This window comes from Chelonoidis abingdonii, chromosome 5 (assembly GCF_003597395.2).
Source record: "Chelonoidis abingdonii isolate Lonesome George chromosome 5, CheloAbing_2.0, whole genome shotgun sequence".
Taxonomy (NCBI): Eukaryota; Metazoa; Chordata; order Testudines; family Testudinidae; genus Chelonoidis; species Chelonoidis abingdonii.
Genome location: NC_133773.1, coordinates 128,910,102 through 128,936,498, shown reverse-complemented (window position 1 = coordinate 128,936,498; position 26,397 = coordinate 128,910,102).

The following is a 26,397-nucleotide window of genomic DNA, read 5'->3' as shown; positions in this document are numbered from 1 at the left end:
GTAGTAGATTTTCCCTCATATGTGGTCTTAAATCAAGGTTGGGTGTCCTTCTAAAAGATATGCTCAAGATCAATCACAAAATATGGGCTAGATGTGGGAATTACTGGGAGTGCTTTAGCCTGCATTATGCTGGAGGACAGACTAGATGAACATAATGGTCTCTTCTGGCCTTAAAATCTATGAATCTGTACCATCACTTTGAATTTTCTAACATTTGTGCTATTAAAATCTCTACCTTAACTTTGCATTAAATATTTTAATTTCAATTTCCTTGGGGCTCTTTTTAAAAAAAGGAAATGTATATTTGGATCTAGACTGTTCTCAGTGGTACCTGATGTCAGAACAAGGATTAATGGTCTCAAGTTGCAGTGGGAGCTGGATATTAGGAAAAACTTTTTTCACTAGGAGGGTGGTGAAGCACTGGAATGGGTTACCTAGGGAGGTGGTGGAATCTCCTTCCTTAGAGGTTTTTAAGGTCAGGCTTGCCAAAGCCCTGGCTGGGATGATTTAGTTGGGAATCGGTCCTGCTTTGAGCAGGGGGTTGGACTAGATGACCTCCTGAGGTTCCGTTCCAACCTGATATTCTGTGATCTTTATTTTACTGTTTCACATTCAAGTTGTTACAGCTCAATATGCACTGCCATATTTATTTAAATGTCTGACCTGACACCAGAGCTGCGCATTTAAATAAATCCACTGAGTGGAAAGGATACAATTTAGGCCCCAGTCTAGCAAAGATTTAAGTCATGTAAATGTCATTGGGACTATTCACTAAGGAAAGTATCCTATACTTAAATTTCTGCAGGCCTAAGATGTTATTTTTAAAGTCAGTTTAATTTATCACGAAGGGAGTTCATACTGACAACTGTGTAGACAGTTCTCCATCAATAGTTCCAACTCACAAGTGCATCTCAGTCCTACCTGAAAATAAGATTGGAGCGAGTGTTCATTCATTTTATAACCTCTTTTTCTGAGACTACCAAATTTTTCCTTGCAGTTGTGATAGTTATCGTGGTAGCTTGAGTCATGGGAACTGTGTTGACATAACGTATTTGTTGGAGTTAGTTCACATGGTTTTGTAAAGGGAAATCATGCCTCACCCATCTACTACGATTCTTTGAGAGGTCACAATCATGCAGACAAACATTCAATAGATATAGTCTATTCAGATTTTCAGAAGCCTTTGACAGGTCCCTCGCCAAGGCTCTTAAGCAAAATAAGCAGTTATGCATAAGAGGAAGTTCTCTCCATGGATTGGTAACTGGTTAAAAGATAGGAAACAAGGATAGGAATAAATGGTCCTTTCAGATGGAGAGGGTAATAGTGTGTCCCTCAGGATCTGCCATGGGCCCAGTCTATTTAACGTATTCATAAAAGATCTGGAAAAGGGGTAAACGGTGAGGTGGCATTTTTAGTTACGTCCCAGAACGGACTGTGAAGAGCTAAAAAGTCTCACAAAACTGGGTGACTGGGCAACAAATGCAGATGAATTTATGTTGATAAATGCAAAGTTGTAATGCACCGGAAAACATAATCCTAACTTATAATATACATGATGGGGTCTAAATTAGCTGTTGCCACTCAAAAAGATCATTTGGAGTCGTTTTGGATAGTTCTCATGAAATCATCCACTCAATTGTGCAGTGGCTGTCAAAAAGCAAACAGAATGTGGGATCATTTAAGAAAGGGATAGATAATAAGACAGAAAATATATATTGCCTCTGTATAAATCCATGGTTACACACTACTTAATTGTACTGTGTGCAGATTTGGTAGCCCCATCTCAAAAAGATATATGAACTGGAAAAGTTCAGAAAAGGGCAACAAATAATGATGGGTATAGAATAGCTTCTGTCTGAGAGACATTAATAGACCGGACTTTCAGCTTGAAAGAGGCGACTAAGGGGGGTTGATAGAGGGCTATAAATCATGAGTAGTATTAGAGAAATAAATAAGGAAATGTTTTATTTACTGCCTTCGTCATAAACAAGAACAAGGGCCACCAAATGAAATTACTAGGTAGCAGGTTTAAAACACAGATAAAGTATTTTTTCATGCAACACTGTCAACCTCTGGAACTCCTTGCCAGAGGGTGTTGTGAAGGCCAATACTATAACGGGGCTCAAAAGGGAGCTAGATAGATTCACGGAAGATCAGTCCATCAATGGCTATTAGCCAAGATGGTCACAAATGGTGTCCCTAGCCTCTGTTTTCCAGAAGCTGGGATTGGGTGACAAGACATGGATCACTTGATTATAACCGGTCTGTTCATTCCCTTTGGGGCACCTGCCATTGGCCACTGTCAGAGGACAGGATACTAGGCTTGATGGACCTTTGGTCTGACCCAGTATGGCTGTTCTTATGTTCTTATGACCAACTTATTTCACATAAAGTGCTAAGCATCTGTGACTCTTGGCAGCTGAGAACTTGAACTCAAATTCAAAGATGTATCTGTAAAAAAGGATCCATTACCAATCCCCCAAACCTTCCTATCTTTTGAGCTTCTGGAACATGTATGGCAGGGGACAAATTACTTCATTGATCCCTAGCCTCTCTGGATTTTCTGGACCATCTCCTCTGGGCACACTCAATTCTTCCCATCTGAGGTGTGAATGTGAAGGAATCTTCACTTAGTATCCTAGGCCCTTTGTCCTACTTCTGTAGGTTTATCCTGGGCCATTTGATCTATTTATTCTGTGGGTCTGATATGGCTCTTTTAATTTTTAAAAAGCAATTCAAATCCATTGTATTGTAAATCTATCGCTAAACAGAAAGAGAGAGAATATCTTGAGGTCCCTTCCAACCTTAATATTCTATGATTCTATGATAGTTATGTAGTGTATGAATCCCACTTGATCTGCAATAAACAGCTTTTTTTTCTCTAAAAAGACTATATTGATCTGACCTTTTAACAATATTAGAACTCACAACAAAGGGAGTATTTTCCACTGAGTTTTGTTTCCTACTATTGTATTGGCAGGGTGATAATGGGCCAAAATCTGCTCTCTGTTACTCCTATGTGGCCCCAATGAAGTGTCTTATCCAGTGGGATGTAATTACCAACAGCATTTTCCCTGAAGGTCTCTTGATCGTCAAGTTTCTTTGCTAAAGTGTCTGATGTTAGTAATATGAAAACAATATAATGACACCAGCCCAGATCTGAAAGGGAAAAAATGCTTGTGCCCCTCGAGTGTTTAAAGACTGAGGCTATGGGCCAAATTCTGTTCTGGCTTATACCAAATGCAAGGAGGGTGACGTAATTCAAGGCAGGATTCAGCCCCATGCTGTAGACAGAATACAAAAACAGCAAGAGTAAAGAAAAGATTGTGTGGGGTTCCAAATGCCTTAATAAGGACTTTTTTTTAATAGGAAGGTTTAGTCTAAAGTAACTACACTTGTAGTAACAGTAATGAATAGACAACTGTACATGTTTAAAGGAGGATTTTCTATTCAAGAAACTGCTAAAGGCCAAAGTTTTTAATTACGCAAGCTACTTGCCTAGACCTACTTGCTAGTATCATTTGTTAGGGAGAGAAAGATTTAAAGTGGAGAAAACTTGTATAAAATGGCATTAGTCATAAAAAACAGGCTAGACAATTCACGATTTTTTAAACTTGAAACTATAAATTATTAAACCACAGCTCAACTTGCAATATAAATAGAACCTTTAATTCTGTGGGGCCTTTGAAACGTCATGGTTTCTGTATTCATTTAGGTAACTTCACAGACACACACATTCTCTCGCTCTTTCAAAATGCTGAAAGTGATGAGTTGTTCAAATTGATGGACCGTCACTGAAAGCTGTGGAGTTCTTTAGAGAAGGAATTTAGAAAAGCTTTTTCCACCTTGTGCTCCTTCCCATTTTCAGCTCTAAAACTCAGGCAATATAATGCAGCTCTGATCTAATGAGAATTTAACTGACCTCCGCTCTCAGTTCGTAAGTCCATGACAAAGGTCAAGCCTTCAGAGGAGGCCTCAGACATGAAAGGCTGGGAAAAATCTCTCTTGGTGGGGTTATGCCAAAATTAGCACTTCAGTCAAACCTGGTCTCTGCAGCTTTTCTCTGCGGCCTCCCAAAACTTTTGTTCAGTGTTTGTCACAGCAAGTCTGTTTAAATAAAGAAATTATCCTGCTTGATCTAGCTGGTACTTCCATTTAATAATCATTTCATATATATACAGTGGCAAATTAGGAATAGCTAGCACTTATGAACCACAGAAGAATGAAAAAGTCTGCTAACTCCAATGAGCTGTAGGCAAAGGTATATTTCAATAAAACTAAATATTTGCAGCACATTTCTGATTTGTTTCACTGCTGTAAATTAAAAAATAGCAGCATTGATTTCAGTATCAGAGAGTTAGCCGTGTTAGTCTGGATCTGTAAAAGCAGCAAAGAGTCCTGTGGCATCTTATAGACTAACAGACATATTGGAGCATGAGATTTCATGGGTGAATACCCACTTCGTCGGATGCATGTAGTGAACTTTTCAAGGCAGTAAATAGCAGCAGCAGATCACGTATGAGATAGAGGGTTCGTTCATCAGGGAGGATGAGGCCCTCGTCTAAGCAGAATGAAGTGTGAACACGAGGGAGGAAAATGCTTCTTGTAGTTTGGCAAGCCATCACAGTCTTTGTTAATCTGAGTTGATGGTGTCAAATTGCAGAGGAACTGAAGCTCGCAGTTTCCTTTGAAGTCTAGATTCTGAAGTTTTATTGCTGCAGGATGGCTACCTTTAAAACTGCTATTGGTGATCAGGGAGCCTGATGTGCTTCCACAGATTTTTGTATATTGCCCATTCCTAATATGCTGATTTGTGTCCATTTATCTTTTTACAGTACGGACTGTACCAGTTTGGCCGATGTACTGCAAGGGCGCATTGCTGGCATATGATGGCAATATATTACATCGGTGGACGCACGGGTATGAACCGATGATGGTTAGGTCCGTGATGGCTTGCTGGTGTAGATTGTGGGCAGAGTGGCATTAGGTTTGTTGCACGGATTGGGTTCTGGCTAGAATCAAACAGATAGACAGAGTGTGATACTGGTAGAAGATATTGTATTCAGGTTGGTGGTGTCCTGTGTGTCGAGGAGGCCTGCCACCAGCACTGTGAAAGTGTGGATCGTTGTCCAGGATGGCTGTCAGGATCCCGATAGATGTGTTGGAGGGTTTTAGCTGGGGACTGTATGTGATGGCCAGTGGATTCTGTGGTTCTTTCTTGGGCTTGTCTTGCAGAGGAGTTTTTCTGTACATGTCTGGTTCTGTGATCGTTTCCTTATTTTCTTCATGCGGGTAGATTTTTAGGTGTTGGTCTTATTGAGGGCTGGAAGCGCATGCGGTTGTACTCAAGCTTGGCTGTAGACAATGGATATCGTGTGATGTGCCGGGATGGAAGCTGGAGGCATGAGGTAGGCATAGCGGTCGGTGGGTTTTCGTATAGGTGTCATTTGTTGACCTCATATTTGCACCGTGGCTGTCTTGGAAGTGGACCTCCTGTGTAGATTGGTCCAGGCTCAGGTTGATGGTGGGGTGGAAGCTGTTGAAATCGTGGTGGAATTTTTCCAAAGTCTCCTTCTCCTGGGTCCAGATGATGAAGATGTCATCAATGTAGTGTAGGTAGAGAAGGGGTGTGAGTAGACGAGAGCTGAGGAAGTGTTGTTCCAGGTCAACCATAAAAATGTTGGCATATTGTGGGGCCATGCGGGTGCCCATGGCAGTGCCACTGGTCTGGAGGTATATATTGTCATCAAATTTGAAATAGTTGTGTGTGAGGATAAAGTCACAGAGTTCAGCCATCAGTTGTGCTGTGGCATCATCAGGTATACTGTTCCTGACAGCTTGATTTCAGTGGTTTTACTCGAGATTTACACCAGTGTAGCTGAAAGCAAAATTTGCCCCTACTGCAGGTTATCAGTATCTCATAGCCATCATCATGACCAGCACATTTCGCCCCATTTCCAGCTTTTGAACATTTTTTAAAGTGGCTACTGATTTTGGAAGTTAGGGTGTTGAGCTTGAGACACCCAAGGATGTCTCAAGCTGGGCACATAAAATCAGCAATCAGGTTAAAAAATTTGGTCTCATAGCCTTTTATAGATGTACAAGTGCTAAAGCTAGGATTTTGTAGTCTGACCTCTTGTTTAACATAGGCCAGATAATTTAATCAGGTGATTCCTGCGCTGGAGGAAGTTATTCTTCCCTGCTATGTAACCAAGCACTAACACGCCTAGTGTAACTTGCAGTTGAATTACAGGATCTTTCAGGAGACAGACAATCTTGATGGATGCCTCAATTCAACAAAGTACTGAAGCATGTGCCTAACTTTAAACATATGAGTAGTCCCACGTGTTTAAGATTAGGCACATATTACTGTCAGTACCTTGGTAACTTGCGGTCTTAGAGCACAAGGGATGTTGAATTTATCATCAAGCTTGACAATCTCACCCATATAAAGGGGTTCCTCTTATTTTCAATAAGAGTTTTTCTAACTTCATCTTCCAGCCCCTGGATCTCATTATGCCTTTGTCTGACAAGTTAAAGAGCCCCTTAAAATCTAGTATCATTACCTCCCTCTGTAGGTACTTCTAGACCAGGAGCATGTCCCTTCTTGTAAAAGACATTTCCTCCTGTTTACTCTTATTCTCCTGTCACCGGACTGGCTCCCTCGCCCTGGATTTCCTCTTGCAAGCAGGCTTCACACACTCTTATGTAAGTTCACTACAATGTACTTTACCTGCAGTATTTTATAAAGCTTCATGTCCCATCACCATAAGGCTTCTCCTAAGCTTCAAGAACCTAAGTGGCGCTGGGGGTGGAGAGAGACATCTCACCTCTCTAAGGGCTCATCTACACTTAAAATGCTACAGTGGCACAACTGCACCACTGCAGCGCCTCAGTGTAGACACTACCTATGCGGACAGGAGGGACTCTCCCCACTAGCATAGGTAATCTTTCCTCGAGCGGCAGCATCTAGGGCTACAGAATTCTTTCATCGATCTAGTGCTGTCTACACAGAGAGTTAGGTTGGCTTAACCACACCACTTGGGTTGTGTGTGTATTTTTCACATCCCTGAATGATGTAGTTATGCTGACCTAATTTTTTAGTGTAGACCAGGCCTAAGATCCTGAACGTCTTTGTCCTTGCTTCCAGCCTCCTTTCTCTCCTGACCTGTCACTCCTTTAACAGTCCCTAGATCAGTGGTTCTCAAATCTGATCCATTGTTTGTTCAGGGAAAGCCCCTGGCAGGCCGGGCTGGTTTGTTTACCTGATGCCGCAGGTTCAGCTGATTGCGGCTCCCACTGGCTGTGGCTCACCACTCCAGGCCAATGGGGGCTGTGGGAAGTGGTGACCAGCACATCCCTCGGCCCGCACTGCTTCCCACAGCTCCCATTGGTCTGGAGTGGTGAACCGCGGCCAGTGGGAGCAGGCCCGGCTCTAGCCATTTCACCGTCTCAAGCATGGCGGCACGCTGCAGGGGGTGCTCTGTGCTCGTTGGTCCCGCGGCTCCGGTGGATCTCCCACAGGCGTTCCTGTGGATGCTTCACCGGAGCCGTGGGACCAGCGGACCCTCCGCAGACACGCCTGCGGGAGGTCCACTAGAGTTGCCTGCTGCCCTCCCAGGAACTGGCAGAGGGCCCCCTGTGGCATGCCGCCCCAAGCAAGCGCTTGGCGCGCTGTGGCCTGAAGCCGGCCCTGAGTGGGAGCCACAATTGGCTGAACCTGTGGACGTGGAAGGTAAACAAACTGGCCCGGCCTGCCAGGGGCTTTTCCTGAACAAGCGGCGGGGCTTTGAGAACCACTGGCCTAGATGATGAGCTGGATCCCCTTGTTAACTGGTTAATCAACCAGTCCTAATCAATTATCTCTCAGTTTAGCCCAGGCAGGGATGCTCACAAAGTGCACAGAATGTTGAGCTGGCCCTAGGCTACTGCCATTCCATCACATCTCCCACGTAATGTTCATGCTGATTGAGAAAATATCAGTAGACAATTACAAATAGAAATAGAATGTCAGAATAACAGTGATGATTTTTATCCTCTAGCCTCTCTGGTAGTGGAATAAAATAAAAAAGGAGATTATACAAAAATTCAGTTTCAAAAATAACAGTTGATCTCTTATTTGATCTGAAAAAGGAATCTGTTGTTTTCAGAGATATGATCTTTATCACATACATATATATAGACTGCAGTCCAGCGCTATAGAAATCACTAGATCAGGCCTGTACTGTTGTCAGACATAATGCAAACATGCTGATTAGAACATTGCCTTTTCTTTTTCAGCCAATCTACATTATATACAGCTACACTGTCACTGCAGAAAAGCTTTACCTGTTAGCTATGTGTCACACACTCAGGTATAGGTGATGCAACCCAATGGTCAGAGCAGAATCGGGGGGCAGAACCAGTGGCGTGGTCAGGAGACAAGCCAATGGTCAGAGCTGGGAGTGAAAACAGAACCAAAGGGCAGAGCAGGAGGGAGACAAGACAGTGCTCATAGCCAAGAATTAGGAATCAGGAGTTTAGAGGTGGGCAAGGACTAGGGCTGGAGTGGTCCAGGCAAAGGCTGGATAGGCAGCAGCTCTGACACAGCTGCAAGCATAGACTGCATTGAGTAGCTATTGTGTTGCTGTTGCTGCATGGTTTAAATGGTGATCTGTTGGCTCTTCTGACCAACCAGGGAGCATAATCCCAGACTGGTGAGGGTTTATTGGGCTGAGCCAAACTCACTGGGTTGCTAGGCAACCAAACCCAGAGGCAGCTGAGTTCCTGACACACAGCATATGGGCTTTGTTTCAGCAAAGCATTTAACTTCAATGGGCTTTAATGATGTGCTCAAAGTTAAGCATGTGCTTAAATGCTTAGCTGAATTGTATCTCACTCTTTACATTTGATCTTGCTCAGCAGATTGCTGACTGGTCAGATGGCGCACAAAATATTTTGGCTTAAAATACATTCCTAAAAGTACTTTCACTTGTAGCAATTGTATTTCCCTGGGGATGTATGGTCAGTGCAAAAGGGAGGGAAATGCTATGCATGACTCTTGAAATGGAAAATGCCCCATAAGATAGCAAATTGGACTGGAGATGTCCACAAGACAATCCCTCCATTATGATATGACCCACACTGTTAAAAACTTTGAGAACCTGCCATTTGGAAAACTGTCGGCTTCCTTCAGGAAATTTAATAATCTCTCTGTCTCTTTCCTTTTTCTCACTGATTCTTCCTGAAAATCTATCCACTTGAGTTAAAAGCAGGAAAGGTAGAGGCCTGGAGATGTTTGAGGCTGGATTTTTTTCAGATGCCACATTGCTTGGCACACTGCATCCTTTAATTCCAGACCTAGTAGAAAGTGATAACAACCAAATAAACTGTCAGCAGCTACACTGAAAGGAAAAAAAGAGCCCAGTGTTCCTTCTTTCAGGCATGCAGAGAACTAGCGCTGTGTGTAGCTATCACAAATACCTGGAAAATACTGTGCTTGCTGCCAGAATGTTGCTGAGTTTTTTTTAAATGGTTACATTCTGAATGGACTAGTTGTTAGGCTCCTTGTGCAACACAAGAATGAGGTGTATTTTATGTAGGACTGGCATTCTTTATTTATTTTCATGTATTCCAGCATTCTTTATAAGGGACAAAGCCAGCATCCTTGGTTATTCAGAGCCTTTCTACTGTTCCCCTCATACACAAATCAAGGCATCCCACTGAAGAGATAAGGAACTTTTGTTATGGACGTACGCGTTTCACAGCATGATTCAAATTAAGTTCTTTGTGTCAATGTAACAGTTACAGTAGACAAAAAAAGGGTAGCGATTAACACTCCAAGTAAAAGGCAAGAGCTTGCAGCATAGTAACATGCAAGCCAAACATGTCAGCATTGTCTTTGGAGTTCAGAATAGATAAAGTGACATGGATTTTCAGAAGACAGTATCGCTGCTGGATCTAATTATCAATGATTCCAAGACATTCCTTCTCCTGCTGAAAAACCTTCCACCTCCTAACACCCAAGCTGGAGAACCACACCATGCAATCTGTGCTCTGGGCAATAGAATCCAAACACCCACGTTTGACAAAATATATATATTTTTAATATTAAATCTAAAGAGGTTAAAAGGAGCTGTACAATCCAGTTGGGAAGTGAGCACCATATGCGGCAGACCTGAATTTCAGAGGTATTGCAGAGCACCCACAACTCCAGCTGAAGTCAATGGGAACCACAGTCACTCAGCACTGGTGGAAATATCTATGTGGAAAGTAAATCTTTTTGAGTTAAGGTAAATCTCCCCCAGTTTTTGTTTTCCCCTTACACATCCCTAAATAATAGAAAGGATTGCATTTGCCTAACCATTTGTGCCACAATAGAGTACAAAGTAGTTGTAGAGAGTATCTCTGCTTGCAGACTAGTGGACATGAGTTACGTGTTGGTGGAGATAAATATTGTCAAGCCTGGAATACAGTGGAAAAGCTACAGCTCTGCTGAGCAGGGGACCAAGCTGCAGTTAGCTCATTTAGGGAGGAGTTGCCACTCTCTGATGCGTCATGCCCTCTGCAGTGCCCCTTCCCTATGGAATACAAAGGGGAACTGGGCATATTGGAACAAGACACTGTCCTGGCCAGTGCAGACCCTCTAAGCCAGCCCTTGCATGAAGGGGAACCTCAGTCCATGTGCTGGAAGCAGAGACTCCAGGCTAATTGCCTGCTCCATCCCACAGCCTGCTCCTTTTGAGCCTACTTTACTTAGTGAAAGGTCCATGTATTAAGGCTTTGGGATGTTTTTCAGGATTTGACCCAAATAGACTACCCATTTGCGATTAAAATTCTCAAAAGTGGCCTCTGATTTTCGGTGACCACTTGAGATACAGTGGCTCTGCCCGTTTTCTCCTGGGGGAAATATTGGGGGCGCTGCCCCGAAGTCTCCTGTACACCAGGCTACAGTAGTTGGTAGACTTTATGGGGACTGTAGAAGTGTGTGTGTGTGTCAAGGTCTGTGGTTGTTAGTCTTTACTCCTTCCTATACCCCTGCACAACTGCATGAGGCAAGGCCAGAAGGTAGCCCTAACTTATTCTTGAGGGCATTGTGGCAGAAGTGAGGTATCTACAAGAGTCTCATCAGTGAGGAAATCTTCAACGGGATAAATCACACAAGTAAATACTCATTGTGAGTTAGTGTTGAGAGTCAGACTTTAAATAATTACATTAAAGTCCAAGCTAACTCCCTCCTCCACGTTTCTCAGTATGTTCTGCCTTCTCTATGTCTGTTATTTAGACTGTAAATTCTTTGAGACAGCACTGTCTCTATTTGTGTGTCTTGTACAGTGCTAAGTTTGCTGTCAGCATTTAAATCATAAAACAATCTATAATTACTCCTGCCGTACTGCCATATTCCTTAGCAGATATGGATTTAATCACAGTGAACACTATTCTTCACAGCCAGTAGGCCAACCGATGTCTGTATTTAATAGATTTGGAATTGTTATGGATCTATAATCTCAGAGACACAAATAATTACATTTTATATTTATGAACTACCTTTGGTCTCAGAGCACATTATAAATTATTTCATGGTGAATGGCTAGTCTCCATATAGTTAAATCTTCTCTTTAAGCCTGATGATCTTCACAATGAACCCATAGAGTTGAAGGATTAAAAAAGTATCTATTTTTCATTAGACTGCTTTTACAGAAGGATATTGATATACAAAGCCACTATTTGACCTTTAGTTGGAAAACAAATCTTTTGAGTTCTAATAGTATTTCCTAGAAATAATCCTGTATTTATGCCCCAATTTGACTATTAACTTAAGTCTGATCAGAAAATGGGCTTTTTTTCCCATGGAAAAGTTCAATGATAATGAAAAAACACCAAGTAAACAGAAAAGTTCAGATTTTTGGCAATAACTACAAAAAAAAATTTTTTTTAATTTGAATGTGCTACTGTGGTGCCTCATGGAAGCTGTAGTTCAGGTGCCCATGCTCATGTTCTCCTCTATATCTTGGGGTCCCTGTCAGACTACAAGTCTCATGATGGGCCATGGATTCTCCTCACGTTGAGGAGAGGCAGTTGCAACACGGGAGTCCTTGGCCATAGTGCATCAAGGGAGAGGAGGTTTGGTGGAGGACCCCAACCCATAAAGAAGAATGAGGACATAAGAAAACCAAGCTGCAACTCCCATGCGGCACTGTGGAAGGAGATCTGAATAGAAAAATTTCAGTTTTCTGGCATTTGTTTTTTTGATTAAAAATAGTTTTCTGCCAAAAGCAGACACTTTTCACAAAAAACTTAAGTTTAAATGAAAACTCAATTTTCAATTGAAAAACAGTTTGGATGGAAATTTTTCAATGATCTCTATAATCATGTTACACACGTACTAAACTGCTTTACTGGATCAGAGCCTCGGCTTTGCATGTTACAGAACTTATACATCTGTTCCCAGCGAAACCATACCTTTGAAAAAGTTTGCTTATTATTTTTAATATTAAAGCAACTGCCTAACAAGACATCCGTGGTTCTGTACATGTATTGATGCTCTTTACGGGATGTATGATGCTGTGATGTGGCAACTGAGGTCATTTGAGTGCACTAAATCGGATTTTTCTAGCCCTGCTCTGCTTGAAAGAAATTTTAAAGTGAAAAGGATTTGGCACTCAGAGTTCCATGGTTTGGAACTGCATCCAAAATCAGAGGCTTAAAGTTCATACAGTTTTTTCTGAATAAGGAAAAAAACTAACCCAAAACAACTCATCAAAGAAACTTTTTTAAAAAAAATAGATACTGCCAAAAACATATTGAAAGAGCTAGGCATGCAGGGGAAAGTTGTTCCTTGTGAACATGTAAACGCATCTCATTCAGAATATGTTGTTTTATCCATACAATGTGACCTAGTCTGTCAGATAAAGAGAACCCCAGTCAAAGAGAGAGGATGTGGTTGCTGTTTCAGAACTTGAAAAACAAAATCAATATGGTTAGGGTTCCTAGCTCCCAAAAAATTAAAAACAGTGTTCACTTTAGCTTCTTAAGCTCCATCCAAGGAAAACAGAATTTTGAAGGATACTTCAGATTAGCCTACATTGACAATAGGCAGAGCTGATTTGGGGAGGGAAGGAATTGGGGGCAGGGCTGGCTTTAGGCCAATTCCCCTGATTCCCCCAAATCGGGCCCCGCGCCTAAGAAGGCCCCACGCCTGTGCCTAAGAAGGCTCTGCACCCTAGGAAAGAGTGTCTAACTTTTTAATTTTTACTAACTCAGCAGGAGTCTGGGTCTTAGGTGGCATTTTGGAGGTGGGTCCTTCAGTGCCACGGAAGACCTGGAGGGAGTGAAGGACCTGCCACCGCCATGCTACCGAAGGCCTGGACCATCACTGGGCATTCGAATCAGGCCCCGCAGTTCCTAAAGCCTCCTCTGATTGGGGGAAAGTAAGATAACTTTATGCCCTTCTGTTCCCATTACCAGAATGAATGAACTTATACATTTGAGTGTCCAGCAGTCAGGTCCGGCTCCAGGCCCTAGCGTGCCAAGCACGTGCTTGGGGCGGCATGCCGCAGGGGGCACTCTGCTGGTTGCCAGAAGGGTGGCAGGCGGCTCCAGTGGACCTCCTGCAGGTGTCCCTGCGGAGGGTCCGCCGGTCCTGCGGCTCCGGTGGAGCATCCGCAGGTATGCCTGCAGGAGGTCCACCGGAGCCCTGCAAGAGAGGTCCACCGGAGCAGGCGGGACCGAGGCAGAACCCTCACGCAGGGATACTGCGGGAGGTCCACTGAAAGCACAAGGAACAAAGCGAGCGGAAGCAGAGCGGCACCACCCCAACGGCAATGCGCCGTGCTGGGGGATGGTGTATATATATAGTGCTAGAGCCACTGGCCAACTGAAAGCAAGCAGAATGGAAAGCCCAAAGTCTTGAAGTGGTCTCTACAAAACCAAATAAATTAAAAATTTTGGGAGTATCATTAATCAGATATAAAAAATTACAAACAATACCCCATTTAATCCCATACTATAGATCCAAGAACATTCACTTTGATTCTATTGGCAAGCAATATAACATACAGATGTCAGAAGCTCTACTTCGTCCACAACCTTGAATTCCCTTCAAAGGAGCATATCATGTGAACATATAGCAATGCACAACCTAAACTGGAGGGAGACATAAGTGACACAAAATCCCTCCTCACAATTGTATTAAAAAATACAGTATTTGTTCTATAAGTCGAAGTGTAAATCGTAAACCAATTACAAGCTCTGGAGGGCTTGAACGACATGGCAAATAAGTCATTTACAAAATCACCAACAAGTAGTCATACATTTTAAAATATTTGGAGTTTCGCTCATTGATCAGTTATAAGCATGAGTAAAAAACTGAGTCAGACTTGGACCTTAATCACCATAAGCAAAGACCAAGGTTTAACCAGCTACAAAAAGTGCTATATAAGACACACCACATGATACCGGGGAGGAAAGTGTATGAATCTATCTGCTCTTTATGAAAGAGAGTTACCTGCTTAAGAGGAGTATATAGAAGAAGAATAAGAACGCACCATCCACCCCATTAGAATCAGAGGTTCGCAGAAAACTCTACTCCACAATCAAGTACAAACAATGGAAACCACTGAATGAGGGGAAACATGCACCAAAAAAAACAACAGAGAATCATAGAATAACTACAGAAAGTTAGAGAAAGAGACCTCAGGAGTCAATCTAGTCCAACACCACACTTGAAACAACAACAAAAGTTAGGACCAAAATCCCCAACTAAAAATCAATGACCACGAAAGCACAGAGGCTTTGAGTCAAAGCAAAGAACGACGCTTAAAAACCTATAAGAAAAGGAGATTCCAAACAAATGTCCTTAGAGGATAACGAGAAAAAAAGCCATAATCACAGTAAGCTAAAAAAAATCACTGCTCTGGAAGAGTTACCTGCTTGGAGTTGTGAGACTAGAAACCCCTCACCCCATATTCTGAGTTCCAGAAACTCTTCCACATCATACAACCATGGGGAAACCCTGATGAGGAACTGACACCAACAAGAATCATGAATATCAGATTGGAAGGTCAGGAGGTCATCTAGTCCAACCCCTGCTCAAATAGACCAATCCCCAACTAAACTATCAGCCAGGGCTTTGTCAAGCCTGACCTTTAAAAACCTCAAGAAAGGAATCCAACAGTCTCGAGGTAACCCATCTCCAGTTACTTCACACCCTCCTAGTTGAAAAGTTTTTCCTAATATCCAACCTCATAACCTCCCCCACTGCAACTTGAGAACCTACTCCTTGTTCTGTCATCTGCTACCATCTCTTTGGAACCCCCTTTCAGGTAGTTGAAAGCAACTATCAAATCCCCCCTCGTTCTTCATTTCTGCAGACTAAACAATCCCAGTTCCCTCAGCCTTGCCTCATAAGTCAAAACTCACAGTCCCCAAGTCTATGCACCATCAAGCTGGTTCTAAATTTCCTCTGCTCTAATCTAAAAGCTTTTCATTAGGAGGGTGAAAATAAATCCTGGTGAGCCTGGGTTTTGTGGTGTCATTCTAGCATGGACCAGCAAACAAGATACTCTGGAGTTTGAGGACAATAGTCATCAATCACAGCAGTAGAACCTGCACTCAGGGTTTACACTTAGTGTACAGTATATTAGATTCAAAAATCAGTGTCAGCCTGAAAAACCGAAACCTCCCATGCTTTCACTCTCTCACTTGGTTTTCTATAAACCTTAATTTTCACCATTGGAAATGGGCATGACAGAGTTGTCCGAACAGCTTTAAATTATATTGAATTTTCAGAATTAAAGCAGTGACTCTATATTCCAGCTTGTGATTCTCATCCCAAAAACAAATATAAGCCCTGCTCCACTAGGTGCAGCATTAGCCTATGTTTAGGAGTGGGTCCTATTGGGTATCTTCACTGCAAAATTAACTCTCACCCAGGTGTTGCCCCTAGCCTATCTGCTGTCTACACACAAAACTCTTTCATCTGAGTTTCGTGATGCTTTAAACCCAGCCACCTGGCACAGCTGGGGGAATAGCCTAGAGATCAGATGCAGCTTTCATTTGGGCTGATAATCCTCTCACTTTGCCTGAGGACACAGGTTAAATCACGAGCGATAGTCCTTCAGTGCTTTCCCACAATTCCTCCCGTGTGCCCAGAAGGACAGACAAGTTCTCCCACAATTCACTAGGAAAGAATCATAGAGTGACTTAGCTTACTGCAGCACAAAGAACATGGGAGATGCTCCCAGGAATCCTAACAACACACCCGGATGAGTGCAGCACCTGTGAGGAGACAGTGATTTGTGTAGGGCTTTACAGCATGGCTGCTCATGCCTGGACTAGACTAATCTGGGTGCCCAGATCTGGGTGTTGATTGCCTGGATTAACTCTGCAGTGAAGACACACCCTCAGTCTGGATGAGTTTGTCATTATCTGTGGTGTTGTCTGTTCACCTGTGTGTGGATGTAAACAATGGATGTTCACCCTGCTACTGGAACAATGTCAGGGTACTGTGTAGCTTACACAAACGCTCTATGAAGTCAATGGACAGATCACATATATAGCGAGGGTAAGTATATACTTTTTTCTAAACATAGATCTAGATAGACACACACAAATGTATCTGTGTATTCAGGGGCGGCTCTAGGTATTTTGCCACCCCAAGCACGGCAGGCAGGCTGCCTTTGGCGGCTTGCCTGCGGGAGGTCCCTGGTCCCGCGGATTCGGCGGCATGCCTGCGGGAGGTCCGCCGAAGCCGCGAGACCAGCAGACCCTCTGCAGGCATGCTGCCGAAGGCAACCTGCCTGCTGCCCTTGCGGCTACAGGCAGAGCGCCCCCCGTGGCTTGCCGTCCCAGGCAAGCGCTTGGCGTGCTCGTGCCTGGAGCCGCCCCAGTGTGTATTATGTATTATGATTTGCAACTCTTGGAATAGTTCCTGTTACTGAAAGGGCCAAACTTAATTACAAAACTGAAACAAATCACATTCCCAGAACAAAAGGTGGGGTGCAAAAACACTTAAATGACATACAAGTTCTTTCAATGTATATAAATCATTTGTTAGAAAGAGAGGGCCAGATTCTCAGCTGGTGTAGATGGGCTTCCCATTTTGATAGAGGATTCACATCAGTAAAAGCCAGTAGTGCTACACTGATTTGCACCAGCTGAGGATCTGGCACTACGTATTTTCATTCTATTTCCCAAGAGGATTTTCAAACTTTAATTGTAGAGTGATGTTAATCTCTACAGACACACATACACTCATGTAATTCAATATAGAGACAGTGGGGCCTCAGGAGATCTGGGTTTTATTCCACTAAACTCCTGGGTGATCTTGGTTAAATCACTTCCCTTCTGTGTCTCTCTTTTGCCTCCTATCCTTTGTCTGTCTTCTCTGTTTAGACTGTAAACTCCGCACCGAGGGTACTATCTCTCACTATGTGTTTGTACAGTGGGACCCCTGTCAGTGGTGGGGCCTCTAGATGCTATTATAATACAAATAAGAAATAATAACACAGGAAAGGGGATTAGATGCCATAGAGGAGTATGAGTTATCATTTGGCTTGCACAAGCTTTTAGGTAAACTGCAAAGTTTGTGTAAACATGAGAAAATGTTTTTTAAAAATCTTGTCAAGCCCAGTGTCTTGCTCCAGTGATAGCAAAATGTGTAACTCGAGATTGTTGTTTTAACGCTGTGCAGGCTTTTCAGATGTTGTTTTTGTTTGCTTGCAATGAACAGGACTTTGTTGGCTCGTTGCTGAACTCACACATAAAGTCTTTCATCAGTGCAGGCTTTGGTAACAGGCCCCTGGATATCAGTAACATTGACACATTCCATACAATATCCCCCTCAATGATTTGCAGTGCTCCTACAACTCCGTCCTATTAATGTATGAGTGACTCTTTTCATTACTTTGCCATAGATCAAGCATTGGCCTCTAATTTTGACAGATGATTCAAATACATCTGGTTCTCTTAGCTTGAGTCCATTCAGCTCCTCCAGCTTGCGCTAAATGATGTTGTTTGCCAGAGAAGAATAAACTGTTTTGGAGGGCAGCACAAAAGGCACTTTGATGACTGAGCTGCAGTCCCAGCCGAGAGGTAAAATGGCTGCCATTAAGAGAGGGATGTCAATGAAAAAAATCTATTTGGGTGAATTTTACCAATTACTCCCTGGAACTGCTTATGTTTTGCTAAGTAGCAGACAATCTGTAAACAGGTCAGCAGTAGCCTCATTTCATAGGTTAAGATGACTTTGAGAGATTCATTTTCAAAGTACAGCGGAAGACTTCCCTACCATTGCAAGACTAGTATTGACTGAGATTCTCCATGCTGTTATGTGAAGAAGACAAATGCACTGGAAATCCTCAGCTAGAGGTCACTAGTATAATTTTCCATGGATCTCATCATATATTATTGGGTTGGTATGGTTTGTCAATATTATTTTATGCCCAGGAATTTCAACCCAGGTGAAGAGAAATGAATGCAAAGGAGAACATTGTAGCTAATATATTTTTACATACTGATCACTGCCAGGTAAATTGTAATTTATTTTTAGACTGTGTATTGTCAGCTTTATTCTTGATTGATTTAGGACCAGGTTCTGCCACGTTTGCACTGACTAGAACCTTACTCCATAAATAATACCACTGATTTCAATAGGACTACTCATGGGAGTAAAGTACTAATCTGCTATGAGTGGTAGCACATGATCCTTAGTTAATTTTAAAATATTGAATGGCCTCAGCTTGGCTTTCCCACTCCCTCCCTCCAAATGCTAGCTAACAATAATATTATTTATTGTTTCTGGTGGCACCCACAGAGTGCTAAGTGCCGTACAAAGATAGAGGAAGGCACAGTCTCTGAGTCCCAGGAGCTGAAAGATGCAGTGTAGGGAAAGGTGCACAATATAAAAGGAAAGGGACCATACTGAGGATCAGGCAAATCTGAACAACACTTCGATGATTTGAAAATACAAAGTCTTTTAATTGGGTTTGTTTGCTCTCTCAGATTGCCTTGCATTTTGGTATCTTCAGCCCTGCAATTATTAATGTTTCAAGGTACTAATAAGACTCAGACACAAATGAATGGATCTTTACTACTCCCTGTGGGCTAAAAAAGTGTAATCATCCCCACTTTATAGAAGAAGAACATAGGATAAGAAAAAATTAATAATTATGGTGACAATCCTGCAGCCAAGCTCTGTGCAAGCAAGCCTGGGTGCTCTGTTGGAGTCGGTAGAGCTCCAAAGAGGGGTGTGCTCACACTGAGCTCGCTGCATGACTGATAGGTTCTCAGATATCAAGGTGACAGTCAGAATAAAAAAGTCTGAATAGAACAGATCAGGGTACAGTGAGTCTTCAAGAGGGATTTGAAAGCTGAGAAGGTGATGCCCCCTTTATATACCATGATTTTATATACATTGTATGTATATACATGTGTGTATACCTATACCTATCTTGTTATAAAGGATGCACTCACCTACAAGTGAAACCTTATAGAAACATGAAAGGACAGGAGAATCCTGTCCTTTAGAAACCTGGGGAATTGGGATCCATCATCTAGTTGTCAATGCCTGAAGTGAAATCCTGCCCCTGTCATCCACTGAAATCAATGGGAGTTTTATGACTGATTTCAATGAGGCCACATTTTCACCCCGGACCCTAAAAATCTATTCAATTGATCTAATGTTTCACAAATAATAGGAACTGTTAAACTAACTTCTTAAGATTTTTCAGAAAAACACCATCTCAGGTATTTTGGTTTACAGACATGCAGAGGAAAAGTATAATTAGTGCATGGTTGTCCATGGTGTCACAGCCCATAGCTGTTCTGCATTTCATGGATACCTGGGACTTCACAAGTGACCGTGGCTGGTGATAGGACTTAGGCCCTTCTCTTCCCAAGACACATTCTCTACCATAGGAACTAAAGGAAAATCTCCTAGTTGTGCTTGTCTTGTCTTCATGATGTACCATTTAGGTGAGAGCAGCCATAGTTAGAATAGATAGTTGGAGGATAGGTCCATCAGGTGGAGGACATGTCTATCAATGGCTGTTAGCCAAGATGTTCAGGGATGCAACATCATGCTCCCGTTTTCCCTAAACCTCCAACTGCCAGAAGCTGGGACTAGACAACAGGGGATGGAACACTTGATGATTACCTGTTCTGTTCATTCCCTCTGAAGCATCTGCCATTGGCCGCTGTTGGAAGACAGGAAACTGGACCATTGGTCTGACCCAGTATGGCCGTTCTTATTTATGTTAGCTGGGATTAAAAAACAATAATAAGTAAAATACTTGTATTTCAGGGCATAAATCAGCCACCATGGATATGTCTACCCCAGAACTGGAAGGTGTAAATGCCATACCTCTGAATGAGCTGGCATGTTAAAAATGGAGTTTAGCTGTAGTGGCACAAGCATCAGAAGGAGCTAGTTACCTTGAATACAATCCTGTCTGAGTTCATAGGTATGTAGTCAGGACAGCTATGCTGTCCCACTGCTTATGCCACCACAGCTACACGTCTATTTTTCACGTTAGCTCAATCAGTTCCAGGGTAGACCTCCCCGTTTTGACTAGGAAGAAACTTCCCCTCAGAGCAAATTATTCCATAATCATGCACCAGGGGGTGTCTTGCACTATTCTTTGAATCCTCTGGTATAGGCCACTGTCCGAGATGGGCTAGTGGACTAGCCAGATCACTGCTCTGATGGACTGTTACAATCCCTATTCAAAAGCAATATATGTATTGTGGACCAACCCCCCAGTTAATTTTATAGTCATAAATACAGGTGAGAGTCTGACTTTCTGTATCATTAGCAGGCAGTGGTACTCATATATGTGTGAGCACACATGCACACACACACATCTGTTCATCATCACAATTACATGCCTATTCCTGAAATGCTGCTTTCCAAGCAAAAGGCTTTGGTGACAGCTTCTGTCCTGAAGTCACTGTTGCAAGTGGTTCTGTATTTTCCTGAGTCTGCTGCAAACCCCAGCAGCTTTTCAGAGGAACACCAGCAAGGCTCACAAACAACCCCACAAGGTTACATCTGCTGCAATCTCGCCTTGCAGTGCTAGTAATGAGAATGCCATTGGGAAAGAGGAGATTCTTATCTCCAGCTGCCCATTGGGACACAAGTGTTAGCTCTGAGATAACAGACTGTAAAACTGTAACATTTTTATGCCTAAAAATATCTACATTAGGACATCTATGAAGGAATTTTACATTTATGAATATTAATTTATCTGTGTAGTTGGACTCTTGGTAATAAAGGAATTTGGCTTTACAGGCAGAGGAATACAAGAAATAATTATTTTTAAAACATCCTGAACTAGTTCCCCCCCATTCCATATGTAATGTATACAGAACACATGCTGGTGTGGTGTAACATAAAAAGCTTTGTCAGTTCTTGTCCAGGATGATCTGACTACCTCAGCTGGCTTCCACAATTGTGAATAGTGCTCCCATCACAATAAAACCTGTATCTGACTCAACACAGGCCTATATTCCCATTAGATATAATCATAATAACTAGCTCCTATCTAACATTTCCATTAGTAGATCTCAAAGTGCATTACAAAAGAGCTTAGTATCATTATTTCCTTATACAGGCAGGGAAACTGATGCATGGGCAAGTGAAGTGACTTGTTCAGGGTCACTCAGCAATCCAATGGCATGAGAACCCAGGTCTCCTGAGCCCTGCAACATGGCTGTATCCAACAGGCAACATTGCCTCCAACTCCTCATAACGCCAGTACTAGTATAACCCCATTTTGCTACTATTCTCCATTCCTTTCCTGCATAATCATCAATGTCATAGATCCACAGACTACAAATCTAGTCTATTTAGATTGTAAATTCTTTGATGCTGGGACGTTGGGCCTGATTGTTCTCTCAGGCCAGGTCTACACTAGAGACTTCATTCTGCCAGCATAGTTACATTGATCAGGAGTGTTCCGTGTTGTAGAATCATAGATTATTAGGGTTGGAAGGGACCTCAAGAGATCATCTAGTCCAACCCCCTGCTCAAAGCAGGGCCAATTCCCAAATGGCTCCCTCAAGGACTGATCTCACAACCCTGGGTTTAGCAGGCTAATGCTCAAACCACTGAGCTATCCCTCCCCCTATGTCTGATATAGCTGTGCCAGCACAAGATCCTACCTAGTATAGATGTAATTATACTGGCAAAATTGTGCTTCACTTGGGGAGTTGGGAGGAATAAGCTATACCATTAAAAGTGCAGTTTCGCTGGTATGGCTAGAGTCACACTAGTATTGCTTTGCAAGTATGGTATATCAGTATAACTGTACCAGCAAAGTGTTCTTAGTGTTAATAAGGCCTCATTTACACGGCTCCCAATTCCAACTGCCCCTATGTAACTGAGTTCAGAATGAGGCCTATTATCTTTCTACTTGTCTGTGAAGTGTCTAACCCATATTGCACACCAGTGACAGATTTGCAAAAGCACACAGCACCTATGGTTGGCGCCAGAGTGTTGGAAAAACTCCACTCCCATTTCAGCTTCTGAATGAAGTGACTAGATTGTCTCACCAAGCTGGGGAAAATAAGAGCAGATGTGTGATGATTTTGGTTTTGAAAATCTTCCCCTATATAAATAGTAATCAAGGAAAGATATTATACTGGATGAGTTTGCAAATATTTAAGGTTTCAAAGCATTAATTTTCTTAATTAAATAGTGATGATTGTGCAACATTGGTCTGACCTGAAGGTTAATGCAAAAATCCCTGTCTTTGGTAGGAATTTAATGCCTCACAAATTCCCTAGGATAAGTGAAATTTCCCTCATTTCCCATATATTTCAAAGCTGAACTGTCTGTCTCTAAACTTTTCTGATAGCTTCACTTGTGACTTCAGTGTGCCCCAAGATAAATCTATTGATAGAATAAAATAATACACCCTTTATCAGATTTGTAACCTTTTTTAATACTCCAAAACATGTGTGACATATTAGAATGATTTCTTCATGGTTTTAATTACATGTTCTCTTGTTCAAAGGATTATTGTTTTTATTGTCACCTATTGAGAAATGCAGTTATGATCATTATCAGTGAGTGCACATTTTAAGATATTAGATAACTGTACTAGCAGCATTCAGAGTCACTGGTGCAGAGAAAAGAAACAAAAGGAGTGGTCTCTCAATGAGGTGTCATTGGCACATAGCATAAGAAATTGCAGACACCAATATTCTATCCATCCAGTCTACCATACCTGAAGTGTTTTGCTTGTGTTCAAGTCTCTCTTTCTGCTTTTGCACCAATGTTCTTAATTCCCTTTCTGTATACATGTTAGGGGGTATAGCCAATGGTAAGATATAAGTATTGATTAAGTCTGTAACAGAAGGCATACAGGCCTCAGGACAGTGACATATTTAGCTTAGCCAAACATTTCAAGGCCTATTGACATGAGCAGCTAACTGATAAGTGGCCCTCTGTCATATTACAGTGAAGAAGTTTGCAATTTGCTGATGTTTAGGAAATGTAATACCACAATATAATGGTTAATACTGCAAGATGCTGTTAATGATGCTTACTAAAATTTTGGGGAATTCTTAAGAAATGTGTGTAAGCAGAAATCTAAACAGCAAGTTGCTATTAGCATCTAGGTCATTTAACTGTTATAAGAGGAACCAATAGGTTAGCCTATGAGAAGAAGTGTGCCCCAAGATTAATGGGGTATTGAAGTATGGAAAAGGAAAAGGGTTGAGAACTTTATACATAGATATGCACCCCTCTGGGCACCAGCGTTACTCATTATCAAAGGTGTCACCCAGCTAGCATGCTGTGGGAAATGCCAGACTGATGACTACTTGCTGATCATTTTACCTAGTCCAGGGTTCCTCACAAAGGATCAATGAGTAATGACGGTGCTGACATCTTGTATTGGCTCCATGTCCTTCGTTATAGTGCAATGAATGTTTTGCTGGCTAATAGGAGTACTGATGGAGGAATGTGTGATTAGCTTGAGTTGTTTCTCTTGTTTCTCGTGTGCCCATCGTTGAGCCTCTCATTCTGATAACGATTCTGAAGCTGTAGCGAAGAGGAGGCCGAACCCACTCAGAGACCACATGGCAAATTACTTAGATTATAAATCAAATCTAAATCAATTGTAACAGATAATTAAGGCCACAGGGGATAGATACTCTGGCGATCGGTGCTCCAGAGAAACCTCAGATGTATGAGATAAAAATCTCCCTATTAGTCTGATTAGCTTCTTCAGTGGGTTGGGAAATATTTTCAAGGTTGTGACTTTCCCCCATCCTTCATAACCCCTGGCTTATATGAGCCTACCTTACGCGTGCATAGTTCTGAGTTCAAATTCCAAAGAAGTCCTTTACAGGGTATGTCTACATGGCAATTAGAGAGCTGGGGGTGGCCCATGACAACAGATTTCGGCTCATGAGCCTTGGGCTAATGGGCTGTTTAACTCTGATGTTGACATCTGGGCTCAGTCTGAAGCCCTAGCTCTGGTTTCCTGGAGATCCCAGAACTCAGGCTACAGCCTGAGTCCCAGCATCTTCACTTCAATTAAATAGCCCCTCAGTCTGAGCCTTGCGAGCCTGATTCTGCTGGCACAGGCCAGCTGCAGGTGTCTAATTGCAGTGTAGACATATCCATAGAGGCCAGGAATAGTGCCGTGCCTTTACAGAGAAACTTGGGAGACCAAATCCCTGCTTGTCACAGGTTTTCTTTATGGCCTTGGGTAAGTTACTTAGTCTTTCTATGTCTCAGTTCCCCATCTGTAAAATGAGAATAATAGCACTTCCCTACCTCACAGGGGTGTTAAGAGGATAAATACATTAAAGATTGTGAAGTGCTCAGATACTACAGTCATGGGGGCCATATAAGCACCCAGAGAGAGATGCTCAATTCTTCCATCCTGGAACTACTCAGTTCACACCATAGCATAAGGGGTGTGCTGCGGCAGGAGGGTTGTCTGAGCCAAGGATGCAGCACACTGCACTACAGAGATTGTGGGCAGTGCTGGAGCCCACTGGGCAGCCCAGAGAGGCTGCTGTAACTTAGGCAGGCCCTCGGGATTCTCTACGTTAAACTGATGGCCTCTCCAGCCCTGAGCAGCCAAGGACTGGGAGAGTGCAAAGGTGGTATAAAGGCACTGTAGCCTCTTCTACCTGGGCTGCAAGTTATACAGCCCAGAATCTCACCCATTATATTTTCCTAGGAAAAAACCCTTCCTTAGCATTGGCCCAGTCCTGTTGGTGAGTCCAAGAACGCTCAGTCTTAACCTCAGGGTCAGAAGACCTAGTGGACAGAGCATTGATCTGTCACCTGGGTTCAATTTCCAGCTCAGAAATAGACTTTCTGTGGCAAATGACTAAATCACCATGTGCCTGCGGGTGAATGGGGGTATTTCGCTGCCTGACCAGGGTGTTAAGAGGGGAGGAGGTCAGATGCTATAGTGATGAGGGGCACAAGAATATCTAGATAGATAGTGGTGGCCTAACTCTGTTCCTGCTGAAGTCATGGGAATTTTACCATTGGCTTCGGTGGGAGCTGTGATAGGCTAAATCAGGGGTGCGGGAACAATTTGTATAGTGGGGGTCTGAGAGTCATTGAACCAAACTGTAACCCCTGTGTATGATGGACCCCACTTTAAGCCAGCAGCACCCCTAGTTCCAGCACCTAGGGTCTAATTCTGAGTACTTTGGGAAATCCCAGTGATCTCCAGTTCTGCAGCTACAGAGATTCAATCCCATGCAACAGAGCTGTGCAGCAGACTCACTGCTGACCAGTTTAGCTTCGGTGTGTCAAATTAGGCACCCCAAAATGGGGGCACTCAAAATTAGAAGCTGCTTTTAAACATTTGGACCTTAATCTTATTCATCACTCTTCTATAAATTCACTCTAGTTTTTCCACATCACTTTGCATTTGCAGAGCCCAGAACTGTGTACTAGAATGCACCACAAGTTTGATACCACGGTGCTGTATAGAAATCTGAGCCAGTGCTGGATAATTACAGCCTTGGTTCAACCACTAAATGGTGTTCTGTGGAGTGAGAGACTGTCATCCCAAAAAGCATCGAGGTTTTGCCAGAAGGGGAAAATGTTAGGAACATAAACAATATTGAAAAAAACAAGGCAAGATCTGGAGGAGATATTTTCCCAATAGACACCCTATAATTTGCTGTGAATGCGGTAATTTAGCCAAAATAATATTATTGCATGTGCTTCCAACTGATTTCTATTTAGCTCTTTGGATCTTGGGACTGGTAATGTAATATTGAACCTTTCATCTTGTGTTCACTGGTCCAAATCCAAACCAGATCAGTATTGAATTAGAGTTGTTCCCATATGATGGCTATTTGATGACATCTATGAAATAAACTGGTGTATTATGCCCAAATTCTTGGTGGGAATGTGTTCACATCCACAAACGCCAC